At 45.4% G+C, this 27,725-nt stretch overlaps 1 pseudogene; it reads left to right on the forward strand.

Annotated features, from left to right (window-relative positions):
• Positions 1–3,690: 3,690 nt before the first annotated feature.
• On the forward strand, positions 3,691–3,807 carry LOC126196061 (5S ribosomal RNA; annotated as a pseudogene).
• The last annotated feature ends 23,918 nt before the right edge of the window (positions 3,808–27,725 follow it).

Here is a 27,725-nt window from a genome sequence, read left to right on the forward strand (position 1 = left end):
TTTGACACGATATGAATGACTGGAAATTTTTCTAATTGCTGGTATGGATTGGCTTTTGGTTTTAATGACATCGAAAGACGGAAGTGTGTACTAGTTACAATGCATTTATTCATAACTATATATTTCATTTTTCAATTAGTTCCTCGTGATCAATTACGTTTAACACACAAGAGTAGTTTTCGAGCAGTGTGCTATACAGTAAGTCGTTCTGGCTTCTTATATATATATATATATATATATATATATATATATATATATATATATATATATATATATATATATACTGCTGTCATCCTTCATGAGACACTGCATCCTTGTGGGCTACTTAATATCCCTGTGTGTGATTGTTTCATAACAATACACGATATATGATGCATTCGCACATGAATGTTTGCATCATGAATAGTTTCCTTGTGGGTGTCTCTCATACGTTCTATGTATGTGGGTCCTAAATTCGGTTTATACCATGTCTCGGATGTTCTTGTTATAGATATGACATAGTGTATGCCCCTCATTTGTGTACACATAAGTATTTCATACTTTGAGACGACACATAGGTCATGTTCCTTCTTTTTACTTCCTTGTGAGGTATTGTTTCCTTCCAATAATCATCTTTTACAGTTATTTTGTCTTACAGTAAGTTATTTCAAGGTTGTGCAGATAATGCATGTCCGACTGTCAAATAAAAATCGTGAATAGAATTTAAAGAAGTTTTAATAGATAGTATAATTGTACAATGTATTGAGTGGGAATTCGTGATGGTACATTTTAGATATGTGATAATGGATGTATCTATTCTTTCTGTCAAAATGTTCGGTGTAAATCCATTTGTAGAGTCTTGCCTCTGTTCTCATTCTACTTTAATTTGCTTCTATGTAACTTGACCAATAAGTTGATAATGCTATCTTTAATGTTTTACGCATGAAGCGTCGAAGATGGTAGCGACAAAATAAAATAAAATCTTAAGGACGGCTGCAGGTGTTATTTTTTGTCGCGATAGTAAACGGCGGTCGTCCCAGAGACGTCCTGCTAAAAGATGGTCATACAAAAGCTTAACATATAACAGTCACTAAACAAAGCTAGACAGTGTTAAACTTGAGGATCCAACCTAGATTTATACAAGAAGCGCTCACACAAAGGTACAAGAATTTCGAAAATCACAACCAGTACTTCCATCACACTTAAAAAAAGGTGCTTGCCATTTTCCTTCCACACCTGTCGGTGGCTGTATAGAAAATGCAAGCATCCATAAACCGAAGCTGCAGAAAATGGAAATGTTCCAACGCTGAAGACACAAACTCATGACCTCTAAGGCAGCGGGAAGCAGCAATTCTTCGAATGCCGCAGGCACACGTTTCACCATCCATAACGTGATGAACAGGATCTCCGTCCTCGGTGAACAACCCTCGTTACCACACCGAACAAAAAGCAAAACTCTTCTAGCAGAGATCCCGTAAGTTAAATACGCTCGGCGAGCGGCTACATTACCTCTGGTGGGGTGCCGGTGAATCCGTCGCCATGATAAGAAGGACGAGAAGTTTAATGAGCTGCAGATATCGATTTAAAGCACACATGTCTCAGTGATATTCACTGAAATAAATGAATTAGCATTATTAGATTAAAATACATTATTGTAATAAGTAATTCATTATTATTGTATTAAAGTCTTTTATATATTTTCTTGTTGTTGTTATTCAATATGGCACGCTAATAGTCCTGGTAGCAGTAAGCGAGGAGACTGTGGCAGTGGGAGACAAAGAGAGAGAGGACACAATGAGATGGGAACGAGAAAGTGGCATTGAAAGAGAAAGCGAGGTGGATGAAAACAATAGCAGTGGGAGCCAAAGAGAAGGAAGATAGTAATGGTCAGCGAGAGACAGTGGCGGTAAAAGAGAAAGAGAGAGATAAATGGAGATAGTATCAGTAGGAGCAAAAGAGAGACTAGTTGGGGGGTGGGGGTGGGGGGGATGGGGGGAGAGGATCCGTTGGCCCCTTCCCTCTCACAACCAGCGAACTTTACCACAAAATAATTTATCCACTTTCCTCTGAGCGAACCATTCGAAAGAGCTTATGTGGATAGGAGACAATGGTGGCTGAAGACAAAGTAAGTGAGAGTGAGCGAGAAATCAGGAGACAGAAACAATGAGAGAGGAAAAAGGGGGTGAAAGATACATTGGCAGTGAAACAGAGAGACAGTGAAAGTGGCAGAGATGGAGCCAGTGGTAAGAAAGAGAGAGAGAAAAGGGTGAAGACAGGAGAAAGTGTCGGTGGGAGAAAAAGGAGCAATAGGAAAGAGACATATAGAGATAGTGGCAGTAGGAGGAAGATACTGGATATGAAGACTTCACCACAAAAACTGAGAATGGTATAATGATTCAAAATATTCTGTGTTAAGAGTGCAAGTATGATTACATGCCAAAATTTTGGATGAGGAAGTCGTAATGAGGATTGAGAGCGTTGGTTCCCTACTTTTCTCTGAGTCTTTTAATAAGGAGCATGTTCGCCCTTTTTTGTTCTCGCCCAGGAACATTTTTCAGCTGGTGTAATTTATCCGTGGAAGATGTGGCTTCCAACACACTTGTTCGGGAGATTCTTGAGTGTTGCTCATCATTTTGGGACGTATACCTAGTTCGATTAACAGAACAGATAGAGAAGATCTAAAAACGTCGTTTTCCGTTACACGTTCGTTACGTAAGAGTGAGACCGCTAAGGAGATGCTGCCCAGCGATCTCTTTCAACGAGGACCACTGTATATCACCCAGATGTTCATTGTTGAAATTTCACCAACGAACTTCCTCCCACATATTTCTCGGGAAGTTACCACGACGAACAATACATAGCTCAGCTCATGAGGAGACTTACCGGGAGCTCTCATTTCTACAAAACATTGCCTACAAGGAAGGCGGAAATTGTATTGATACCAGAAGTACCCTGAAACACACGTCGTAAGGTGGCTTCTGGAGTGTATCTGTAGCTGCTGTGCTGCCTACTATCCTTCGACAATGGTCGCTATTGGTGAAACAGTAATTTTTCTTTGTCAGCAGATTTTTGATGGGTTCCCCGACCATTTTCACAAAAAGGCAGCTAACAAGTTAAAAAATTTGTGGTGATTTTTGATGTGACATAAAATGCAGTCCTCGCTTTTTTCTGTGATGTGTAAACATACATGACCAGAAAAGAAAACAGTCGCATCAATACACAGTGGATCACACTTAGCTGGCAACGCGAGCGTGTTTTCTCGGATGCAAGCGATGTTAAAGGTGCCGAACGGTATTCTGAGACAGATTGTCCTAAGTGAGTCGCGCGAGGCTCGCGTTCCCGCCATCATGTATTCTACACCCTGGTTTTAACGTACTTCCACCTCACTACGTTAATTTAAATAACTACTGAGTTGCTGCTTTGCCTGACCGTGAGCGGCGTTAGAAGCGCGTATCGATATATCCCATCTGGTAGTATCTTTGCTGGACTGCTATTACGGTCGTTGTCAGTCACATGTCAGTTCGGATCGCCAGTTCGCGTCGGGTGTTCGTGGCAAGTTCGAGTCTGCCAATCAGTTGGAATGCGTCTGGAGTGCAGTCCGAACCTGCCAGTCGGAGTGGCAATGTGACACTAGGGCAGTCAAGTTGGAGCAGCAGTGAGATCTGCATCGACATGGCTCGCCGGCCATTGCCGCCCTGCATTACTTTAGCCGGCAACGGCCTTGCCGCAGTGGCTACACCGGTTCCCGTGAGATCACCGAAGTTAAGCGCTGTCGGGCGTGGTCGGCACTTGGATGGGTCACCATCCAGCAGCCATGCGCTGTTGCCATTTTTCGGGGTACACTCAGCCTCGTGATGCCAATTGAGGAGCTACTCGACCGAATAGTAGCGGCTCCGGTCAAAGAGAACCATCAAAACGACCGGGAGAGCGGTGTGCTGACCACACGCCCCTCCTATCCGCATCCTCAACTGAGGATGATACGGCGGTCGGATGGTCCCGATGGGCCACTTGTGGCCTGAAGACGGAGTGCATTACTTTAGCCGAGTCACGGTCTTGGTGGATCGTCGGTCGGTCGCCCTACCGGACGACGCGTTTGGGCTCGCCGATCGTTCAAGAGTCGGCTGTGTGTGTGTGTGTGTGTGTGTGTGTGCTTCGACCCCGATTTGTTTTCGTGTGTGTTCAGTTACTGTTGGGTGTTGTGAATTGGCAGGAGCCAATTCACGGGATTTGGAGGAAGCCGAAAGACACGCGTTTAAGCTCACGCAGGCTGGCGTGAGGTCTGGAACAGTTCAAGGAGTTGAGTCTAGTAAATAATGTACGGAGCTTCTGGAATACTTAACTTTAATCCATAATTGGTGAACATCGGTCTGACTGTACATGCATCCCAAGATAAATAACAAATGATAATGGCGCCTTGCTAGGTCGTAGCAAATGACGTAGCTGAAGGCTATGCTAACTATCGTCTCCGCAAATGAGAGCGTAATTTGTCAGTGAACCATTGCTAGCAAAGTCGGCTGTACAACTGGGACGAGTGCTAGGAAGTCTCTCTAAACCTGCCGTGGCGGCGCTCGGTCTGCAATCACTGACAGTTGCGACACGCGGGTCCGACGTATACTACCGGACCGCGGCCGATTTAAAGGCTACCACCTAGCAAGTGTGGTGTCTGGCGGTGACACCACATTGGGTATCATTCAGGTCTTCGTGCAAGTGTTTGTCAGGTTGTGTGTGTAGTAGTCCTTATTTCTACTGACGACTATTTTTGACGTTGTCGGCACTCTGAGGCAGTCGGTCGATGTGTAGTTTAGGCAGCTTAGAACACACATGTATTTGATTGTGGATAGTGAAGCTCGTAACTTTCAGTCTGAATTCTCATGTGATCTTTCCTGACAAACAAGCGGTTTGTCGGTCGGTCCGTGACTGCCCCCTGGTTCGGTTCCGACGGATCAAGTGTAGTTGGGCTCACCACCTGTCTCGCCTAAGTGAACGAGGGCAGACCGACCTCCCTGGATGCTTCTGAGTGCCACTGGTGTTTAATTATCTGTTTTCAGCTACTTAAAATTTAAGGCTTATGGCTATTGTTTTTTATTTTCTTAAAAATTTTGTAAAATTAATTTTTAATTTTATCTTTCAAACTTAAACATTGCGATCTTCTGCCTTTAAAAGATTATAGTAATATATTTTAAAAATTTGAAGCTTAGTTGTGGCCTTCAGCCATTGGTATTGCACCTTGCATATGTATGTTCTAACTGATTAGCGTTAAGGCTTTCTGCGAAGCTGTGATACGTTTATTTATTTGATTTGCCTCTTTAATTGCATTTTAATTTTGTTGATTTATAAAATTTCTTGTTGTTAAACATTCTGGCCGTCTGCCTTTAAAAGTCTATGGTAATATATTCTAAAATTTTGAAATTTAATTGTGGCTCTCAGACATTTGTATTGCACTTTGCATATGTTTGCTGGTTTTTTTGTTATTCTATTGCTATCTTAACTGGATTTTTATCTTAATGATTTGAAAGTTTTCTTGTTTGGAGGCAGAATGGCAGTCTGTCGTCTTCACTGGTAGAGTAGGTTCTGTGTATCTGCGTGTGATGGACGTACACGTATAGACATGATGAGCTTCCTATTCCAGAGTGCTTTGGCCCACGTCGCACTGGTAATACTCCAGGCTTCATGCGGGAGAGCCATCAGTATCAACTCGCGGACTCGCGGTCACATGTGGTGGTTCTGCAGTGTAAACAGCGCCCACTACATTTCACTACCTGTGTCACTGCCATTTCTTCAACAAATGGTGATGTGCTATTTCAACAGGACAATGCACGTTCACGTGCGGTTGCTGCGACGCAGCATGCTGTTCCATTGACAATTGTCAATTTCCATTGACAAGCTTTCCTCAAGCCCACAGTGCTACTCCATCCAAATGGCCGAAACTGTTCAACAGGAATACGTACTCGTCGGTATAGCTTGGTCGTACCCTAACATGGCTGTTGTAATTACTGGGCACGTAAATTCAGTACAGCTACTGCCTGCAGAATCAAAACAGATGGCGCATAAACCGGCTTCCTGAGCGCCATCTGACTGCCGATGACCGTGACATAAGAACCACTAATTCTACGACCCCTCAGTGTACACATACTATACCCTGGTGTGAGCGAGAGAGTTCTTGACGATGTTGAATTTTTTTTCCGGTAGTGTATTTTCATTGATATTACATTCCTCTCAACGGAGATGTCATCACTGTCTTTTCATCAAACATTTTTTCAACGAAATGAAAGAATTAACTATATTTACTGTTAAGAAGCAAAGAAGAACGGCAGAGCGACGTCTTGAAATTCATACTCTTTTGATGTGTGAACTGTGTGGCAATGCCAGTTTACTAGTCATAGGAGATAACCTTGAATCAAAACAACTTACCAAAGCTCCAGCCGTCGCCTCCGTTCACCATCGATGGTATAAAAACTTTTTATTTTATTAAGCTTGTCTATCCATATTTATTAAGAAAATGAAGTGGGTCATTTGGAAACCTCTTTCCCTCTTTGTTTCAGAGACATGGTCTGAAGATGATTTTTGATGAAATCCAAACAGGTGTGATATTCCTGACTGTGGCCACCAGTATTTTATTTTGCCAGAAGCTCGCGTTGATTCAGATTGATACACGCAAAGTAGCATATGATACAAAAGTGGAGCGAGACACAAGCGACAGATGGTACAGCTGAGCCGTGGTGCGTCTTTTCTGGCACACCAGCTCTATGACACGATTATCCGCCTGTTTTACTATCTTTGCCCCTGTTATGATCTGGCGGCGGGCATTTGCGGTCGGGGAGTCGGTCGTCGGAGTCGGTACGGGACGCTAGGACGTGCTTCAGGGGACGAAGGAGCAAAACACGCGGGTTCGGCCAGCAGCGGCGCGGCCGGTCTACCTTGCAGGACGGTCACGAGTTTGTGGCGGACCTGCCTGATGTCAACTCCGGGCGCTGCTCGTCGCCTTGCGTTGTAGCGGCTGTCGCTTGTTGGTTGGTTCGCTGCCCTAATGCATGTGTTTTTGAAGTAAGAGCAGCCTGGCAAGAGGTGTGTGATCGCAAGGAGGCCATCAGTCACTACTTAAGGCAATTAGCTCCCCAAAAGATGTAGTACCTCTAAGGTATTGAAGATATTAGGTCATAGTCTGGTTGTAATTTTCTGCGTACCAAGCTTACACAATTGGCAGTTACATTGCAGACCTATGCAAAGAAATTAAAGTGTACAAAACCTAGTTTGTGGTGATGTTGTGCATTTGAATAACGTAATATTATCTTGAAATTATTTCCATTTCATCTTTGTACACATTCTCGTCCTTAAAGTCTAATACTATTTTATAACACTGCATTGGTGTACAACTCTTAGTTTAAATGTTTTACAGCGCTGATATTGCTGCAAGATTTAAGTTCAAAATGGTTCAAATGGCTCTGAGCACTATGGGACTTAGCATCTGTGGTCATCAGTCCCCTAGAACTTAGAACTACTTAAACCTAACGAACCTAAGGACATCACACACATCCATGCCCGAGGCAGGATTCGAACCTGCGACCGTAGCGGTCACGCGGGTCCAGACTGAAGCGCCTAGAACCGCACGACCACACCGGCCGGCAAAATTTAAGTCGTTTTATTGAAGGCACTTATTAGTTTTTTAATTATATTACTATTTATTGGTTTTTAACTTGTATTAATTGATGTTTGCTTGGTGTTTGCCGTGTTTTCTGCGATCTGTTTGTGATCCAGTTTTCTTCCAGTTGGGGTGTGTGGGAGCGGCGCCACGTTTGCTTCGGTGCACAGAAGCTGTGACCTGCCGTCTAATGGGAAGTGACTCCCGGTTGATCCCCGGCGTTTAGGTGTTGTTTTGGACGGTGGTCTACTGCTTCCGGCATTTTAAGTTAAGTCACCTTTTGCCCAGGGCAGCCTGGCATCACTACCCTTTTGGTAGCTATTGAACCTATTATATATATATATATATATATATATATATATATATATATATATATATATATATATATATATATATGTGTGTGTGTGTGTGTGTGTGTGTGTGTCTGTGTGTAAAAAAGGTTTTTAATTGCTTGGGAATCAATTGCATTAATTAACTTGTTGCGCTCCTTGTGTTATGTAACGAACTGGTGTGCCTTGTAAATCACTTTCATATTATTGATTATTGTCTGTAAAAAGGGGAACATTGTATGTGACACCTTCTAAAATCACCTTCAGATTGTAATTTGTTTCTTAAGTATTCAAATCTCCAGTAAGTTGTTGTAATTGTAGATTTTGATATTGTCACGGCCACGTGTTCATTGCCTCTCATTTGTTTTATAAAAGCTTGTTTTGAATAAATTGTTAACAATTGATCTGCTAGTTGTTGTGTTAAGGAGTGATATTGTAGGGGTCGAGACCTTCCATCCTAAGTGTACCCCTCATCCCGACTTCCTAAGTTACCACGTCGCAGAGGTATTGCAGCGATACGTTAATTCTACTGAACCTTCTTCTGATCGGTCGGCACATTGGGGTGCTAGGCGCCAAAACGCCTAACTCCTCTTATTAATTATTCATACACTTTTCTTTGTGTTTAAACCAGTTTTTAGTGTGATAGTCCTTCATGGCTACCCTACGAGTCTACCGTTTTCGTTTATTAAATTTTACTAGTCTTGAGAAACACAAGAGTAACGATATTGCAACCGAAGTGCTTCGGACACCTTCGGTTCACTTTGGCGCGCCTGGGAGACGAAGTACTCGGGCTGCGCTACTCACTCTGTTTCGGTCGCTCTGGAAGGGCGAACACGTCGTACTCCATATCTGAAGTTAGATGGAAAAGTAACACTAAAATTAAGAAAGCTATGTCGAGTGTTGTAAAAGACAGTGTAAAATTTGTGAATATTTAAATAATAACCAAACAGGATACATTAATGAGAAGTGTCGCCTACCATTACCGTCAGTACTACAGGTCGCGCCCTCTATAGATACAGATACGAACCTGGGCAAGTGGCATCCCATAAAAAGCACAATCACATGTTCGAGATGACGGCATAGCAGCCTCTTCCACAACGTAGCAGCCTCCGACGAAGAAGATCCCACGACCGTCGAGCCGTCTTCTGCACTGGGAACACAACTTTAGAAGACGACAGGTTGGAGGAAAGAACGGGTAGAGACTCTTATTCAATGTCTCCAGACCCCTCCAGCTTCCAGATCTGACTTCAAAAGGACACAAAATTTGTACAGGTTACCATTTAATTTTTAATAAACCCTTCTATCAAGACTCATCAATATTTTAATTATCTTCAGCTCTCTGATACTTTCCAGTAATGTTTTCAAAAGTTATTAAATTTGGATCAGCTGCATCACTCCAGAATAAATATTTATGAAAAAAATTAAATAAATTAAAATTCAATTGCATTATAACATAAATTAACTAATTTCATAACAATATACTGTTTTACGAACCGTAACAAAATTTATCATCAATATTTTAATTATCTTTAGCTCTCTGATACTTTCCAGTAATGTTTTCAGAAGTTATTAAACTTGGATCAGCTCCATCACTCCAAAATAAATGTTTATAAAAAAATTAAATAAATTAAAATTCAAGTGCATTAAAACATAAATTAACTAATTTCATAACAATATACTGCTTTACGAACCGTAAAAAAATTTATCATTACCGGTGGTTTGGGTGAGCGGAAGGAATTTTAGTGTCAGTGTCAATAATTTTGTGATACTACGAAACCTTTGGCGGAAAAGACTTGAAATATTGTCATGCACACAGAAGTTCAGGTTTCGGTTCTTTGAGCAACCTTCGGGCCGACAAGGCCGGCGACGGAAGATGGGAGAAATAATTTTTCACGCCCGTGCCGCCGTACGCTTCAACGAACTTCGGTGACAGCGTAGAGGCGGAGCAAGTAAACAAGCTGATTAAAAACCGCGCGTGGGAGTAATGACTGCGGGCTGCGCCGCTGACAGCCGGAGTGACGGCGCGCTAATGACCATCGGTGTCATCTGCTGACGTCGCCTGACGCGGCGTGACAAGGTCTGACGTGACGTGATGTGACGTGACGAGGGTTGCTAAACGCCAATGGGGCTCTCTTTGTGCGGCCCGGGGCGGCATCGAAACTCTGCCTGGTATACTGTAGCGATAGCGCCGAAGGTCACACACGTGTAGGTGTATCTGAAATAATCGAGATGTTATCTGGCGACATACCTAACTAGTAGGAGTATCACGGTTTCCATTAACAGAATTGAGTTTCTACCATTATTCCACAGTCCAGGTGTTACGGCTTCGGCATCACGTTGTCCTCTTATGGGCTTTGCATCGCTAGTGAGCGATTCTGGAATTCTGTGTCCGCTAGTTAATTGCCCGTTCTTGGAATGCCTTTCGTGATATTTTGGTACTGACTGTGTTCGTGAGCGCAATATTCAGTTCTACAGTGACTCTTACAGCGTGGTCCTCTTATTTTTCGTCACAATCCACTTCAATGACCGTCCGTCATGATCAGTAAACACACATACACTACAGGCCATTAAAATTGCTACACCACGAAGATGACGTGCTACAGACGCGAAATTTAACCGACAGGAAGGAGTTGTTGTGATATGCACAGATGATTAGCTTTCCAGAGCATTCACACAAGGTTGGCGCCGGTGGCGACACCTACAACGTGTTGACATGAGGAAAGTTTCCAACCGATTTCTCATACACAAACAGCAGTTGACCGGCGTTGCCCGGTGAAACGTTGTTGTGATGCCTCGTGTAAGGAGGAGAAATGCGTACCATCGCTTTTCCGACTTTAATAAAGGTCTTATTGTAGCCTATCGCGATTGCGATTTATCGTATCACAACATTGCTGCTCGCGTTCGTCGACATCCAATGACTGTTAGCAGAGTATGGAATCGACGGGTTCAGGAGGGTAATACGGAACGCCGTGCTGGATCCCAACGGCTTCGTATCACTAGCACTCGAGATGACAGGCATCTTATCAGCATGGCTGTAACGGATCGTGCAGTCACGTCTCGATCCCAGAGTCAACAGATGGGGACGTTTGCAAGACAACAACCATCTGCACGAACAGTTCGACGACGTTTGCAGCAGCATGGACTATCAGCTCGGAGACCATGGCTGCGGTTACCCTTGACGGTGCATCACAGACAGGAGCGCCTGCGATGGTGTACTCAACGACGAACCTGGGTGCACGAATGGCAAAACGTCATTTTTTCGGATGAATTCAGGTTCTGTTTACAGCATCATGATGGTCGCATCCGTGTTTGGCGACATCGCGGTGAACGTACATTGGATGCGTGTCCTTTCTGGATACAGAAAATGTTCGACTGCTGCCCAACCTGCGTGAAAATGTAATCACATGTCAGTTCTAGTATAATATTTTTGTCCAATGAATACCCGTTTATCATCTGCATTTCTTCTTGGTGTAGCAATTTTAATGGACAGTAGTATACTTTTATCATCGTTCTGACATAGTGGTGATGTTCTTCCGCTGTCGCTGTATGCAGTATAAATCTCGGTGCCTCTTTGAAACATAAAACAGTCGGCTTGGTTACGGATACACCCATCATACGAACACCAATAATTTTCCCACGTTTGAATTCACTCAGCTCTGCCTTAATGCACTCACAACTATGCAGAACACTGTTCTGACCGTGAATGGTACTCGTAAAGCTTTAGGGGCATTGTACGGATGCCATTCGTGGTCAGACACAGTATGTCTATAAATTAGTTATACAGAACTAACTTTTAATTGTGAATAAGACAATCAAGTTACATAAATGTTTGATAACAGCAGTGAATGAGGTATATCTTCAAGGTTTATTTACAAACTCGACAAATGTGCCAACGGTAATCAGTTTCTTGCCAAATCCTATGAAGCAAATCTTGATGTACGGTGGCAACTGCATCTACACTCCTGGAAATTGAAATAAGAACACCGTGAATTCATTGTCCCAGGAAGGGGAAACTTTATTGACACATTCCTGGGGTCAGATACATCACATGATCACACTGACAGAACCACAGGCACATAGACACAGGCAACAGAGCATGCACAATGTCGGCACTAGTACAGTGTATATCCACCTTTCGCAGCAATGCAGGCTGCTATTCTCCCATGGAGACGATCGTAGAGATGCTGGATGTAGTCCTGTGGAACGGCTTGCCATGCCATTTCCACCTGGCGCCTCAGTTGGACCAGCGTTCGTGCTGGACGTGCAGACCGCGTGAGACGACGCTTCATCCAGTCCCAAACATGCTCAATGGGGGACAGATCCGGAGATCTTGCTGGCCAGGGTAGTTGACTTACACCTTCTAGAGCACGTTGGGTGGCACGGGATACATGCGGACGTGCATTGTCCTGTTGGAACAGCAAGTTCCCTTGCCGGTCTAGGAATGGTAGAACGATGGGTTCGATGACGGTTTGGATGTACCGTGCACTATTCAGTGTCCCCTCGACGATCACCAGTGGTTTACGGCCAGTGTAGGAGATCGCTCCCCACACCATGATGCCGGGTGTTGGTCCTGTGTGCCTCGGTCGTATGCAGTCCTGATTGTGGCGCTCACCTGCACGGCGCCAAACACGCATACGACCATCATTGGCACCAAGGCAGAAGCGACTCTCATCGCTGAAGACGACACGTCTCCATTCGTCCCTCCATTCACGCCTGTCGCGACACCACTGGAGGCGGGCTGCACGATGTTGGGGCGTGAGCGGAAGACGACCTAACGGTGTGCGGGACCGTAGCCCAGCTTCATGGAGACGGTTGCGAATGGTCCTCGCCGATACCCCAGGAGCAACAGTGTCCCTAATTTGCTGGGAAGTGGCGGTGCGGTCCCCTACGGCACTGCGTAGGATCCTACGGTCTTGGCGTGCATCCGTGCGTCGCTGCGGTCCGGTCCCAGGTCGACGGGCACGTGCACCTTCCGCCGACCACTGGCGACAACATCGATGTACTGTGGAGACCTCACGCCCCACGTGTTGAGCAATTCGGTGGTACGTCCACCCGGCCTCCCGCATGCCCACTATACGCCCTCGCTCAAAGTCCGTCAACTGCACATGCGGTTCACGTCCACGCTGTCGCGGCATGCTACCAGTGTTAAATACTGCGATGGAGCTCCGTATGCCACGGCAAACTGGCTGACACTGACGGCGGCGGTGCACAAATGCTGCGCAGCTAGCGCCATTCGACGGCCAACACCGCGGTTCCTGGTGTGTCCGCTGTGCCGTGCGTGTGATCATTGCTTGTACAGCCCTCTCGCAGTGTCCGGAGCAAGTATGGTGGGTCTGACACACCGGTGTCAATGTGTTCTTTTTTCCATTTCCAGGAGTGTATTATCCGTAGCCGCAGCTCGTCGGGGTTACCCGGAAGCGAAGGAAAAAACACTCCATCTTTATTGTAACCCATTGCGCATAAGTCCATTGCGATTGAATCAGGTGATCGTGATGGTCAGGATAGTGTTCCACCATGTCCAGTCCAAATCGTCACATCCCTACGGACACGCGATAACGTCACGATGATAATGTAGTGACGCTCCGCCTGGCTGGAAAATAAATTCTATGCAAAAATTGGGCATTAGGCGTGTTCAGCTTCGATATGCCAGTTACAGCTTGTAACGGGACATCCTCCTCTAGCATTACTTTTCCTCAAGAGTAGTTGTCGATACCAGTATTATTTTTCGAATTTTGGACGGTCAGTATTTTCTCAGCTGCTTTTCCGAAAACTTTAATATAATTTTATACACAATATATTATATTTCAAGCTAAAATTTATGAAAAGGTATGACTTTATTTCCGATGTTACGATCATTAGTACAGTTAAAATTAGTTTTTTTTTTTTTGGAAACAGTTGAAATTAGGAATTATTTGGTACATTTCAAATTTCTATTATTAATTACGCAATGTAGTACTATTTACTATGTGTATTTCTGTGTTCATTTCTGAAATATCGAAATTAATAGAAATTCATTTGTCTAAAAAACTGTAAACCCTTTAGAATATGTATATTACCGCACAGTGTAGTAATAGTAAGCTCGCCTCTGACGTGATCGGACGTATTTTTGTATTTTGGTTGAACAACGTAATTTTGGCTTCGTTAATGAGAAAATTCAAAAGAATGTGCAAAATATATTAACATAACGACAAAAATTCTGCAAGAACAATCTTCAGATTTAGTCCTGAATTGACTCTGAACTGCAGTAACAGATTTCAGTTCATCAAACCGTAGACAACGTTGCACACAATCTGAACCATTATACGACTGCATGAAGAGTGTTTGGATAACTCATTTGCATATGTGACCTAGCGGGAACCTCGGGAACTAACAATGTTATGCGAGAATAAGACTTGAATATATACAGCATTCAGTGCTGCATAGAACATTTCCCTACGTTATTTACCATTTTCACAACTAAAGGTAATTTTTGTATAACAAATTTCTGAACACTCTGTATAATAGTGTCACCTGCTCACTTGGCTAGGATCTTCAGTTATGTTCAAGTATGGATTTTTCGCAGTTTTTCGATATTTTTGTCCAAGTACTGTAAGATATTGTCATTGGCATACTACCGAAATTGAAAAATGTCTTACAATTTTGTCAAGCGTACTCGAGCAGCAATTCCTTCCCTTACATATTTTGTGTGAGTGCATAATGACATTTGCAGCAACCACAATTACACTACTGGCCATTAAAATTGCTACACCACGAAGATGACGTTCTACAGATGCGAAATTTAACCGGCAGGAAGAAGATGCTGTGATATGCAAATGATTAGCTTTTCGGAGCATTTTCACAAGGTTGGCGCCGGTGGCGACAGCTACAACGTGCTGAGATGAGGAAAGTTTCCAACCGATTTCTCATACACAAACAGCAGTTGACCGGCGTTGCCTGGTGAAACGTTGTTGTGATGCCTAGTGTAAGGAGGAGAAATGCATACCATGACGTTTCCGACTTTGATAAAAGTCGGATTGTAGCCTATCGCGATTGCAGTTTATCGTATCGCGACATTGCTGCTCGCGTTGGTTGAGATCCAATGACTGTTAGCAGAATATGGAATCGGTGGGCTCAGGAGGGTAATACGGAACGCAACGCTGGATTCCAACAGTCTCCTGTCACTAGCAGTTGAGATGACAGGCATCTTATCCGCATGGCTGTAACGGATCGTGCAGCCACGTTTCGATCCCTGAGTCAATAGATGGGGACGTTTGCAAGACAACAACCATCTGCACCAACAGTTCGACGACGTTTGCAGCAGCATGGACTATCAGCTCGGAGACCATAGCTGCGGTTACCCTTGACGCTGCATCACAGACAGGAGCTCCTGCGATGGTGTACTCAACGACGAACCTGGGTGCATGAATGGCAAAACGTCATTTTTTCGGATGAATTCAGGTTCTGTTTACAGTATCATGATGGTCGCATCCGTGTTTGGCGACATCTCGGTGAACGTACATTGGAAGCGTGTATTCGCCATCGCCACACTGGCGTATCACCCGGCGTGATGGTATGGGGTGCCGTTGGTTACACGTCTCGGTCACCCCTTGTTCGCATTGACGGCACTTTGAACAGTGGACGTTACATTTCAGATGTGTTAAGACCCGTGGCTCTACCCTTCATTCGATCCCTGCGAAACCCTACATTTCAGCAGGATAATGCATGATCGCATGTTGCAGGTCCTGTACGGGACTTTCTGGATACAGAAAATGTTCGACCGCTGTGCTGGCCAGCACATTCTCCAGATCTCTCACCAATTAAAAACGTCTGGTCAATGGTGGCCGAGAAACTGGCTGTTCACAATACGCCAGTCACTACTCTTGATGAACTGTGGTATCGTGTTGAAGCTGCAGGGCAGCTGTACCTGTACACGCCATCCAAGCTCTGTTTGACTCAATGCCCAGGAGTATCAAGGCCGTTATTACGGCCAGAGGTGGTTGTTCTGGGTACTGATTTCTCAGGATCTATGCACCCAAATCGCGTGAAAATGTAATCACCTGTCAGTTCTAGTATAATATATTTGTCCAATGAATACCCGTTTATCATCAGCATTTCTTCTTAGTGTAGCAATTTTCAATGGCCAGTAGTGTACTTCCTCTACGGAAAAATTTAGTAACTGAGTAGTTCTACAACAAGATGCCAACGGCAGGCGTCGGTCAGGCTGCCACGAGGCATCCGCGGCGCAACTATTCGGTCGCGAGCGCGAGTCCTGTGCGGTTAAGACCGGGTACAGGGAAACGACGCACTGCATCCAGATGTACGACCTCTCGTGCAATAGAAACCTTAGGCTACGGTGCGAGTGCGGTCTGCATGGTGAGGGGGGAGGGGGGGAGGGGGTACAACGCTCGATGGCGACAGAGCACGAGCCGACGCTGTAGTGTCCCGAGTACCAGTTTTTTCTTCAACGGCGCATTGATGTCTCAGCTTCATATGTCTTGTATACTTTATGACTGTATCACGCATACTATGCCGACATTCTAGTGGATATCATGTAGCACATTCCACACAGATTTCTTAAAAATAAAAATAAAATCTGTTTTGTCACAAATAAAAACTATACAGTCAAAGAAACCTCTTGTAACTACGGTCATACACATAACAGTCCACTGAAGCTTGTTAGATGTTGAGCTGCGTAACAGTGCACTTTTCTCCACTTTTTCAAGTTTCCAAGACCAGTTAAATACATCATGGATCCACATTCTTTGATGTATACGTTCTTTGAATTTCAAAGTTCAGCTGACTGATGCTACGTAATATCCATCAGAATATCATCGTGGCATTTGTGATACATTCATAATAGAAAAGGACGCGTAGCAAGATCTAAAAAAAAAAGCAGAGGATGAAAGTCTTAACTGTTGAACCCTATATACTGAATGCGATAGTGGTTATTAAATTTTCTCCAAAACAAAGAGAACTGTTTGCTGAGTTTAATACATTGTATGACGTTTTACGATCAGATCCTGATAAATTCCACGAATTCATGTGTCTGTGTCGGCATTTGATTACTTTTCGAAAAAGGTCCATGCACGGTTGAGAGTACCATGCAGCAATTTCCATTCAAATATATCGCCAGAGGAGACACTTATAACTACCTTGACGTAAGTAAAATTGAGTACAACACCTTTATTTAAAAAAAATAATAAATAAGTAGTGTCACACAATTTTAAAAAATGCATTTAATATCACCTGTGGCAAGAAACGTGCGAGACACATTTGTGAATTACTTTTGTCAGAACAGAATGACACAAATAAAATATTAAGATACACTGTGTGATCAAAAGTATCCGGACACCTGGCTGAAAATGACTTAGAAGTTCGTGGCGCTCTCCATCGGTAATGCTGGAATTCAATATGAAGCTCCCACCTTTAGCCTAGATGACAGCTTCCACTCGCGCAGACATACGTTCAATGAGGTGCTGGACGGCAGCCCATTCTTCGCGGAGTGTTGCTCTGAGAAGGGGTATCGACGTCGGTCGGTGAGGCCTGGCACGATGCTGGCGTTCCAAAACATCCCAAACGGCCAGGCGCTGTGGCCGAGCGGTTCTAGACGCTTCAGTCCGGAACTGTGCGCCTGCTAGGGTCGCAGGTTCGAATCCTGCCTCGGGCATGAATGTGTGTTATGTCCTTAGGTTAGTTAGGTTCGAGTAGTTCTAAGTCTAGGTGACTGATGACCTCAGATGTAAAGTCTCAAAGTGCTTAGAGCCATTTGAACCATCCCAAAAGTGTTCTTTGGGATTCAGGTCAGGACTCTGCACAGGCCAGTCCCTTACAGGGAGCCGTCCGTGGTGGCCGAGCGGTTCTAAGCGCTTCAGTCCGGAACCGCGCGACTGCTACGGTCGCAGGTTCGAATCCTGCCTCGGGCATGGATGCGTGTGATGTCCTTAGGTTACTACTACTACTACTACGTGATCAGGCCCAGTGGACCGCACGCATCTACAAGTTTCCTCCTCCACTGTATTCTGTCCATTGCTGCTATCCGCCATTCGTCCACATCTATTGACATTTGTTTTAAATCTTCATGGAGTCCATCCCTCCAACGCTTCTTGGGTCTCCCTGGCGGTCTCTTTCCTGTAGGTGTGAAATCCAGGAGCTTCCGAGGCCATCTGTGATCCTCCATCCGGGCCACATGCCGGCTCACTGCATTCGTTTGGCTTTGACAGATCCTGCTATGTTGGGCTGCTGGTATAGTTCCTCAAGCTCTTGGTTGTATCTGATCCTCCATTCCCCTATATCTGCATCCAGAACCGGACCGAAGATCTTCCGAAGCACTTTTCTCTCAAAGACAAGGAGCTTATGGAAGTCCTTAGGTTAGTTAGGTTTAAGTAGTTTTACGTTCTAGGGGACTGATGACTTCAGATGTTAAGTCCCATAGTGCCCAGAGCCAATTGAACCATTTGAACCCTTACAGGGATGTTATTGTCGTGTAACCAGTCCCCCACAGGCCGTGCATTACGAATAGGTGTTGAAAGATGCAATCGCCATCCCTGAATTGCTCTTCAACAGTGGGAAGGAAGAAACTGCTTAAAACATCAATGTAGGCCTGTGCTGTGATAGCGCTACGCAAAACAACAAGGGGTGAGACCCCCTCCATGAAAAACACGACCACACCATAACACCACCGGCTCCGAATTTTACTGTTGGCACTACAGACGTTGGCAGACGACGTTCACCTGGCATTCGCCATACCTACACCCTGCCATCTGATCGCCACATTGTGTAACCTGATTCGTCACTCCACACAACGTTTTTCCACTGTTCAATGATCCAATGTTTACGCTCCTTACACCAAGCGATGCGACGTTTCGCATTTACCGTCGTGATGTGTGGCTTATGACCAGCCACTCGACCATCAATCCAAGTTTTCTCACCTCCCACCTGTCATATAATACTTACAGTGCATCCTGATGCAGTTTGGAATTCCTGTGTGATGATCAGGATATATGTCTGCCTATCGCACATTACGACCCACTTCAACTGTCGGCGGTCTCTGTCAGTCAACAGACGAGGTCGGCCTGTACGCTTTTGTGTTGTACGTGTTCCTTCATGTTTCCACTTCACTATCACATCGTAAACAGTGGATTTACGGATGTTTAGGAAAGTGGAAATCTCAAGTACAGACGTATGACGCAAGTGACACCCTATCACCTGAGTACGTTCGAAGTCCGTGTATTCCGCGGAACGCCCCATTCTGCTCTCTCACAATGTCTAATGTCTACTGAGGTCGCTGATATGGAGTACCTGGCAATAGCTGGCAGCACAAAGCACCTAATATGAAAAACGTATATTTTTGGGGGTGTCCGGATACTTTTGATCACATAGTTTATACTGCTATTTCACTCCATATCTTCGTTCTAATCGACCTGCTTCTGTATGAGAATATCCGCCTGCTTAGGTGAGGGGTAATATGTTTGCTTACGATACATTGAGCCCGGGTCGTTTCCCGGCCAGGTGGGGGACTTTTTTGGCTCGTGGTCTGGGTGTTGTGTTGTCCTCAACATCCCTTTGTCGACACGCAAGTCGCCCAATGTGGTGTTACCTGAAATAAGACTCACAACTCTGCGGCCGAACTTACCTACATCTACATCTACATTTATACTCCGCAAGCCACCCAACGGTGTGAGGCGGAGGGCACTTTACGTGCCACTGTCATTACCTCCCTTTCCTGTTCCAGTCGCGTATGGTTCGCGGGAGGAACGACTGCCGGAAAGCCTCCGTGCGCGCTCGAATCTCTCTAATTTTACATTCGTGATTTCCTCGGGAGGTATAGCAGGGGGAAGCAATATATTCGATACCCCATCCAGAAACGAACCCTATCGAAACCTGGACAGCAAGCTAAACCGCGATGCAGAGAGCCTCTCTTGCAGAGTCTGCCACTTGAGTTTGCTAAACATCTCCGTAACGCTATCACGCTTACTAAATAACCCTGTGACGAAACGTGCCGCTCTTCTTTGGGTCTTCTCTATCTCCTCCGTCAACCCGACCTGGTACGGATACCACACTGATGAGCAATACTCAAGTATAGGTCGAACGAGTGTTTTGTAAGCCACCTCCTTTGTTGATGGACTACATTTTCTAAGGACTCTCCCAATGAATCTCAACCTGACAGCCGCCTTACCAACGAATAATTTTATATGATCATTCCACTTCCAATCGTTCCGCACGCATACTCCCAGATATTTTACAGAAGTAACTGCTACCAGTGTTTGTTCCGCTATCATATAATCATACAATAAAGGATCCTTCTTTCCATGTATTCGCAATACATTACATTTGTCTATGTTAAGGGTCAGTTGCCATTCCCTGCACCAAGTGCCTATCCGCTGCACATCTTCCTGCATTTCGCTACAATTTTCTAATGCTGCAACTTCTCTGTATACTACAGCATCATCCGTGAAAAGCCGCATAGAACTTCTGACACTATCTACTAGGTCATTTATATATATTGTGAAAAGCAATGGTCCCATAACCTGGTGGGACCTCACTGCCTCATTCGTACTGAGAATTACTAGACTGTCAAATTATAGGCCTTTATTGTACCGCTTAATTACTGCTTCGAAGGATATGAATTGCCGCTCGCTGCGGACTCGAAAACATAAACTGGTATGTATTGCACGCACACTCTCTGCTGCACGCCGTTTCTGCCCATTGCACGCACCTCCCGAAACGCTTGCCGCCAGCACACTTCCGTTTCGTCAAATAGGTTTGTGTTGCACGCTGCGGGGGAAGAGAAGATGGGGCGGCGCTCGCAGGCCACTTTGCCGCCCTCGCCTGCTGTCAGCGCCCTGCCGCCCACGCAGCGCCGCGCCCGCCACGTACGCTGATCAATATGGCGGGCCTGGAGCGGCGCAGTTCTTCCCCCTTTGCAGGCCGGCCACCTGCCGGCAGCCGCCGCGCAGTCCGGACAACAGCCTGCTTTGTGGACGTGCTAGCAGGTGACCGCGCGCCTCAGCAGCGCCCGCGTCGGCTGCGGTTGCTAAAATGGAAAGTGTTACAACGCGAATACCTTGACCAAATGTTACCAAACTTACACTCCAGTGATAACGAGCCTGTGGGGTGTTTAAATGGTTCTGAGCACTATGGGACAATACATCTGAGGTCATCAGTCCCCAAGAACTTAGAACTACACTACTGGCCATTAAAATTGCTACACCAAGATAAAACGCAGATGATAAACGGGTATTCATTGGAAAATACAGGGTGTTTCAAAAATGACCGGTATATTTGAAACGGCAATAAAAACTAAACGAGCAGCGATAGAAATTCACCGTTTGTTGCAATATGCTTGGGACAACAGTACATTTTCAGGCAGACAAACTTTCGAAATTACAGTAGTTACAATTTTCAACAACAGATGGCGCTGCGGTCTGGGAAACTCTATAGTACGATATTTTCCACATATCCACCATGCGTAGCAATAATATGGCGTAGTCTCTGAATGAAATTACCCGAAACCTTTGATAACGTGACTGGCGGAATGGCTCCACATGCAGATGAGATGTACTGCTTCAGCTGTTCAATTGTTTCTGGATTCTGGCGGTACACCTGGTCTTTCAAGTGTCCCCATAGAAAGAAGTCACAGGGGTTCATGTCTGGCGAATAGGGAGGCCAATCCACGCCGCCTCCTGTATGTTTCGGATAGCCCAAAGCAATCACACGATCATCGAAATATTCATTCAGGAAATTAAAGACGTCGGCCGTGCGATGTGGCCGGGCACCATCTTGCATAAACCACGAGGTGTTCGCAGTGTCGTCTAAGGCAGTTTGTACCGCCACAAATTCACGAAGAATGTCCAGATAGCGTGATGCAGTAATCGTTTCGGATCTGAAAAATGGGCCAATGATTCCTTTGGAAGAAATGGCGGCCCAGACCAGTACTTTTTGAGGATGCAGGGACGATGGGACTGCAACATGGGGCTTTTCGGTTCCCCATATGCGCCAGTTCTGTTTATTGACGAAGCCGTCCAGGTAAAAATAAGCTTCGTCAGTAAACCAAATGCTGCCCACATGCATATCGCCGTCATCAATCCTGTGCACTATATCGTTAGCGAATGTCTCTCGTGCAGCAATGGTAGCGGCGCTGAGGGGTTGCCGCGTTTGAATTTTGTATGGATAGAGGTGTAAACTCTGGCGCATGAGACGATACGTGGACGTTGGCGTCATTTGGACCGCAGCTGCAACACGGCGAACGGAAACCCGAGGCCGCTGTTGGATCACCTGCTGCACTAGCTGCGCGTTGCCCTCTGTGATTGCCGTACGCGGTCGCCCTACCTTTCCAGCACGTTCATCCGTCATGTTCCCAGTCCGTTGAAATTTTTCAAACAGATCCTTTATTGTATCGCTTTTCGGTCCTTTGGTTACATTAAACCTCCGTTGAAAACTTCGTCTTGTTGCAACAACACTGTGTTCTAGGCGGTGGAATTCGAACACCAGAAAAATCCTCTGTTCTAAGGAATAAACCATGTTGTCTACAGCACACGTGCACGTTGTGAACAGCACACGCTTACAGCAGAAAACGACGTACAGAATGGCGCACCCACAGACTGCGTTGTCTTCTATATCTTTCACATCACTTGCAGCGCCATCTGTTGTTGAAAATTGTAACTACTGTAATTTCGAAAGTTTGTCCGCCTGAATATGTACTGTTGTCCCAAGCATATTGCAACAAACGGTGTATTTCTATCGCTGCTCGTTTAGGTTTTATTGCCGTTTCAAATATACCGGTCATTTTTGAAACACCCTGTATATTATACTAGAAATGACTTGTGATTATATTTTCATGCAATTTGGGTGCATAGATCCTGAGAAATCAGTACCCAGAACGACCACCTCTGGCCGTAATAACGGCCTTGATACGCCTGGGCATTGAGTCAAACAGAGCTTGGATGGCATGTACAGGCACAGCTGCCCATGCACCTTCAACACGATACCATAGTTCATCAAGAGTAGTGACTGGCGTATTCTGACGAGCCAGTTGCTCGTCCAACATTGACCAAACGTTCTGTATCCAGAAAGGAACGTACAGGACGTGCAACATGCGGTCGTGCATTATCCTGCTGAAATGTAGGGTTTCACAGTGGTCCAATGAAGGGTAGAGCCACGGGTCGCAACACATCTGAAATGTAACGTCCACTGTTCAAAGGGCCGTCAATGCGAACAAGAGGTGACCGAGACATGTAACTAATGGCACCCCATACCATCACGCCGGGTGATACGCTAGTATGGCGATGACGAATACACGCTTCCAATGTGCGTTCACCGCGATGTCGCCAAACACGGATGCGACCATCATGATGCTGTAAACAGAACCTGGATTCCACCGAAAAAATGACGTTTTTCCATTCGTGCACCTAGGTTCGTCGTGGAGTACACCATCGCAGGCGCTCCTGTCTGTGATGCAGCTTCAAGGGTAACCGCAGCCATGGTCTCCGAGCTGATAGTCCATGCTGCTGCAAACGTCGTCGAACTGTTCGTGCAGATGGTTGTTTTCTTGCAAACGTCCCCATCTGTTGACTCAGAGATCGACACGTGGCTGCACAATCTTTACAGCCATGCGGATAAGATGCCTTTCATCTCGACTGCTAGTGATACGAGGCCGTTGGGATCGAACACGGCGTTCCGTATTACCCTTCTGAACCCGTCGATTCCATACTCTGCTAACAGTCATTGTATCTCGACCAACGCGAGCAGCAATGTCGCGATACGATAAACCGCAATTGCGTTAGGCTACAATCCGACCTTTATCAATGTCGGAAACGTGATGGTACGCATTTCTCCTCCTTACACGAGGCATCACAACAACGTTTCACCGGGCAACGCCAGTCAACTGCTGTTTGTGTATGAGAAATCGGTTGGAAACTTTCCTCATGTTAGCACGTTGTAGGTGTCGCCACCGGCGCCAACCTTGTGTGAATGCTCTGGAAAGCTAATCATTTGCATATCACAGCATCTTCTTTCTGTAGGTTAAATTTCACGTCTGTAGCACGTCATATTCGTGGTGTAGCAATTTTAATGGCCAGTAGTGTACTTAAAGCAAACTAACCTAAGGACGTCGCACACATCCATGCCCGAGGCAGGATTCGAACCTGCGACCGTACCGGTCGCGCGGTTCCAGACTGAAGCGCCTACAGCCGCTCCGCCACAACGGCCGTCCCTGTGGGTTGTGATGAACGAAATTTCATTATGATATGAGCTCATTTTCAGAGCAGAAGAACGTCATTCCTACAGATGAAGACTGGTGACAGTACGTAATGACTGTTGGGTGGAACTTTGCAGGTGGATACCACTACACAGCATGCCGAGAGGATGTGCTCATATACACTATGTGATCAAAAGTATCCGGGCACCTGGCTGAAAATGACTTACAAGTCGTGGGGCCCTCCGTCGGTAATGCTGGAATTGAAAATTGTGTTGTTCCACCCTTAGCATTGATGACGGCTTCCACCCTCGCAGGTATACGTTTAGTAGGGTCCTGGAAGGTTTCCGGGGGAATGGCAGCCCATTCTTCACGGAGTGCTGCACTGAAGAAAGGTATCGATGTCGGTCGGTGAGGCCTCACACGAAGTCGGCATTCCAAAACATCCCGAAGATGTTCTATAGGATTCAGGTCAGGACTCCGTGCAGGCCAGTCCCTTACAGGGATGTTATTTTCGTGTAAGCACTCCGCCACAGGCCGTGCGTTATGAACAGGTGCTCGATCGTGTTCAAGGATGCAGTCGCCATCCCTGAATTGCTCTTCAACAGTGGGAAGCAAGAAGGTGCTTCAAACATCAATCTATGCCTGTGTTATGACATTGCCACGAAAAATAACAAGGGGTGCAAGTCCCCTCCATGAAAAACACGACCACACAATAACAGCACCGCCTCCGAATTTTACTGTTGGCACTACACACGCTGGCAGATGACGTTCACCGGGCATTCGTCATACCCACACCCTGCCATCGGATCGTGACATTATGTACCGTGATTCGTCACTCTACACAACGTTTTTCCACTGTTCAGTCGTCCAATGTTTATGCTCTTGGCATTTACCGGCGTGATGTGTGGCTTATGAGCAGCCGCTCGACCATGACATCCAACTTTTTTCACCTCCCGCCTAACTGTCATAGCACTTTCAGTGGATCCTGTTGCAGTTTGTAATTCCTGCATGATGGTCTGGATAGATGTTTGCCTATTACACATTACGACCCTCTTCAACTGTCGGCGGTCTCTGTCAGTCAACAGACGAGGTCGGCCTGTACGCTTTTGTGTTGTACATGTCTCTTCATGTTTCCACTTCACTATCACATCGGGAACAGCGGACTTAGGGATGTTTAGGACTGTGGAAATCTCGCGTACATTCGTATGACACAAGTGACACCCAGTCATCTGACCACGTTCTAAGCCCGTGAGTTGTACGGAGCGCCCCATTCTGCTCACTCACGATGTCTAATGACTACTGAGATCGCTGATATGGGGTGCCTGGCAGTAGGTGGAAGCACAGTGCACCTAATATGAAAAACGTATGTTTTTGTGGGTGTCAGGATACTTTTGATCACATAGTGAAGATATAACACGACCATACAGTGTCGAATCTATTACCTTTCAATCAGTGGGATTTTTCTCTTTTTAGATTACGGTCATCACACAAAACTCTCTGCAGGAAAGGTTGGTGGAACAACTTTGAGTGACCATTACCTGCGTTCAGGAATTTGGTTATTTGTTAGGTTACTTACTACCAGGCAGAACATACTTATACACAAAACGGAAAGTATTCTGTCTTCCGAGCTTTCAGCATCGTATCTACAATTATAGAAGATAGATAAAAGGTCGATATTTTAATCCACAAACATAAAGACATAAATTTTTAATGGTATTTCCGCCATTTTACTGTATAAATGTCCTTATTTTAATTACTGTCATGAATTCGCCCTTAAGCCATTATCGTGTACAACAGTGTTCGGTATAATTAGACTTTGTTCAGTGAAGTCATCGTCAAGATCTATCGAACTGAATGTCCCAGCGTGTAGTTACATGTGCAGTGAACATGATCTGAAAATATAGTATGGAAGCTATTGGTTGACTTGCCACCAGCCAACCAGTAAATTCTGCAGTATATCTTCTCACCATGTTCACCGCACACGTTTATTCTGTGGCTCTATTGCTCAATAGCTAAAAAAATATTTTGGCACCTGTTTGTTACACATTTCGATGAATTTGTACTTACCTACGTGCTGGAACATTATTTCAATAGAGCTTGACGATGACTTCACTTAACAATGTCTAATTATACGTTACATCCACATCTACATCTACATGATTATTCTGCAACTGACACTGAAGCGTCTGGCAGGAGGTTCACTGAAGAAGCTTAAAGCTATTTCTCTACCGTTCCTGAGCCGTGTGCGGCTCGCGTTCTTGCCGTTCATAACTTGACGTCGTGTAATAGCGGTAGTGGCGTCTCGATTCCTTCTTGTGTAAATGGTGCCACTGTGTTGCTAGTATTGCTTGTCCGCGAGTGGCAGCAGCAGCGGTTATCGATAGTCAGTACTGTGGTACTATGTTTGGTGCCACGGCTATTATTTCCGGGTCGTTGTGTGTGTATCAGGCAGTTCGGTTCGGACGGAGCAGCGAGGAGGTCGGTGAGACCAACCGCAACAAGTGGAGTCTGTCAGTTTGGTAGAAGCTATTAGCCGCCTTCTACTCCTTGATGTTAATGTGGATTTAGTATTATTCTTATTAGTGAAGTGCAACCAGCGGTATTTTCTGCCTTTTGGCCGCTAACGTCCCAGTTACCTGCCCTGGAGGTTAGCGTACTTTTCCGGCAGCGTACCTTTCCTCGTCGTGTTGATGGTGTCGGACACGGCGTGTAATTCGACAGCCTCTTGAATTTTACTGTGCCTATGTTTTTAGGAGGTCTACCTTGGTTCTAGTGTTTCCTTTGGCCTTGGGTGTTTTCCTGAAGACGTTGTGCTGTCTGTCTCTTCGCCCTTGCCTAAAAATACATCTACATCTACATCCATACTCCGCAAGCCACCTGACGGTGTGTGGCGGAGGATACCTTGAGTACCTCTATCGGTTCTCCCTTCTATTCCAGTCTCGTATTGTTCGTGGAAAGAAGGATTGTCGGTATGCCTCTGTGTGGGCTCTAATGTCTGATTTTATCCTCATGGTCTCTTCGCGAGATATACGTAGGAGGGAGCAATATACTGCTTGACTCTTCGGTGAAGGTATGTTCTCGAAATTTTAACAAAAGCTCGTACCGAGCTACTGAGCGTCTCTCCTGCAGAGTCTTGCACTGGAGTTTATCTATCATCTCCGTAACGCTTTCGCGATTACTAATTGATCCTGTAACGAAGCGCACTGCTCTCCGTTGGATCTTCTCTATCTCTTCTATCAACCCTATCTGGTACGGATCCCACACTGCTGAGCAGTATTCAAGCAGTGGGCGAACAAGCGTACTGTAACCTACTTCCATCATTGTACCGGTGATCGGATGTTAGCCGGATTGGTTAGTCGGTCGGTCGGCGCTTAAACTACCCCTAGTGTGAGCTGCCATCCTGGTAACGTGAGTACAGCTCTTGGCTGCCTGTCTCACCGCTTGCACAGCTGTAGTCACCTTCCTCAGGTCGATCCAGGGAGCACTGTCTGTGGATCACTCCGTCTTATGTGGACAAGTTGTCACAATTGTTTAAAATTTACCTTAATGTTTTAACATGCTATTGCCTTTCCTTCTTGTAATTCCGGCGATCAGCCGTTAATTG

This window comes from Schistocerca nitens, chromosome 7 (assembly GCF_023898315.1).
Source record: "Schistocerca nitens isolate TAMUIC-IGC-003100 chromosome 7, iqSchNite1.1, whole genome shotgun sequence".
Lineage (NCBI taxonomy): Eukaryota > Metazoa > Arthropoda > Insecta > Orthoptera > Acrididae > Schistocerca > Schistocerca nitens.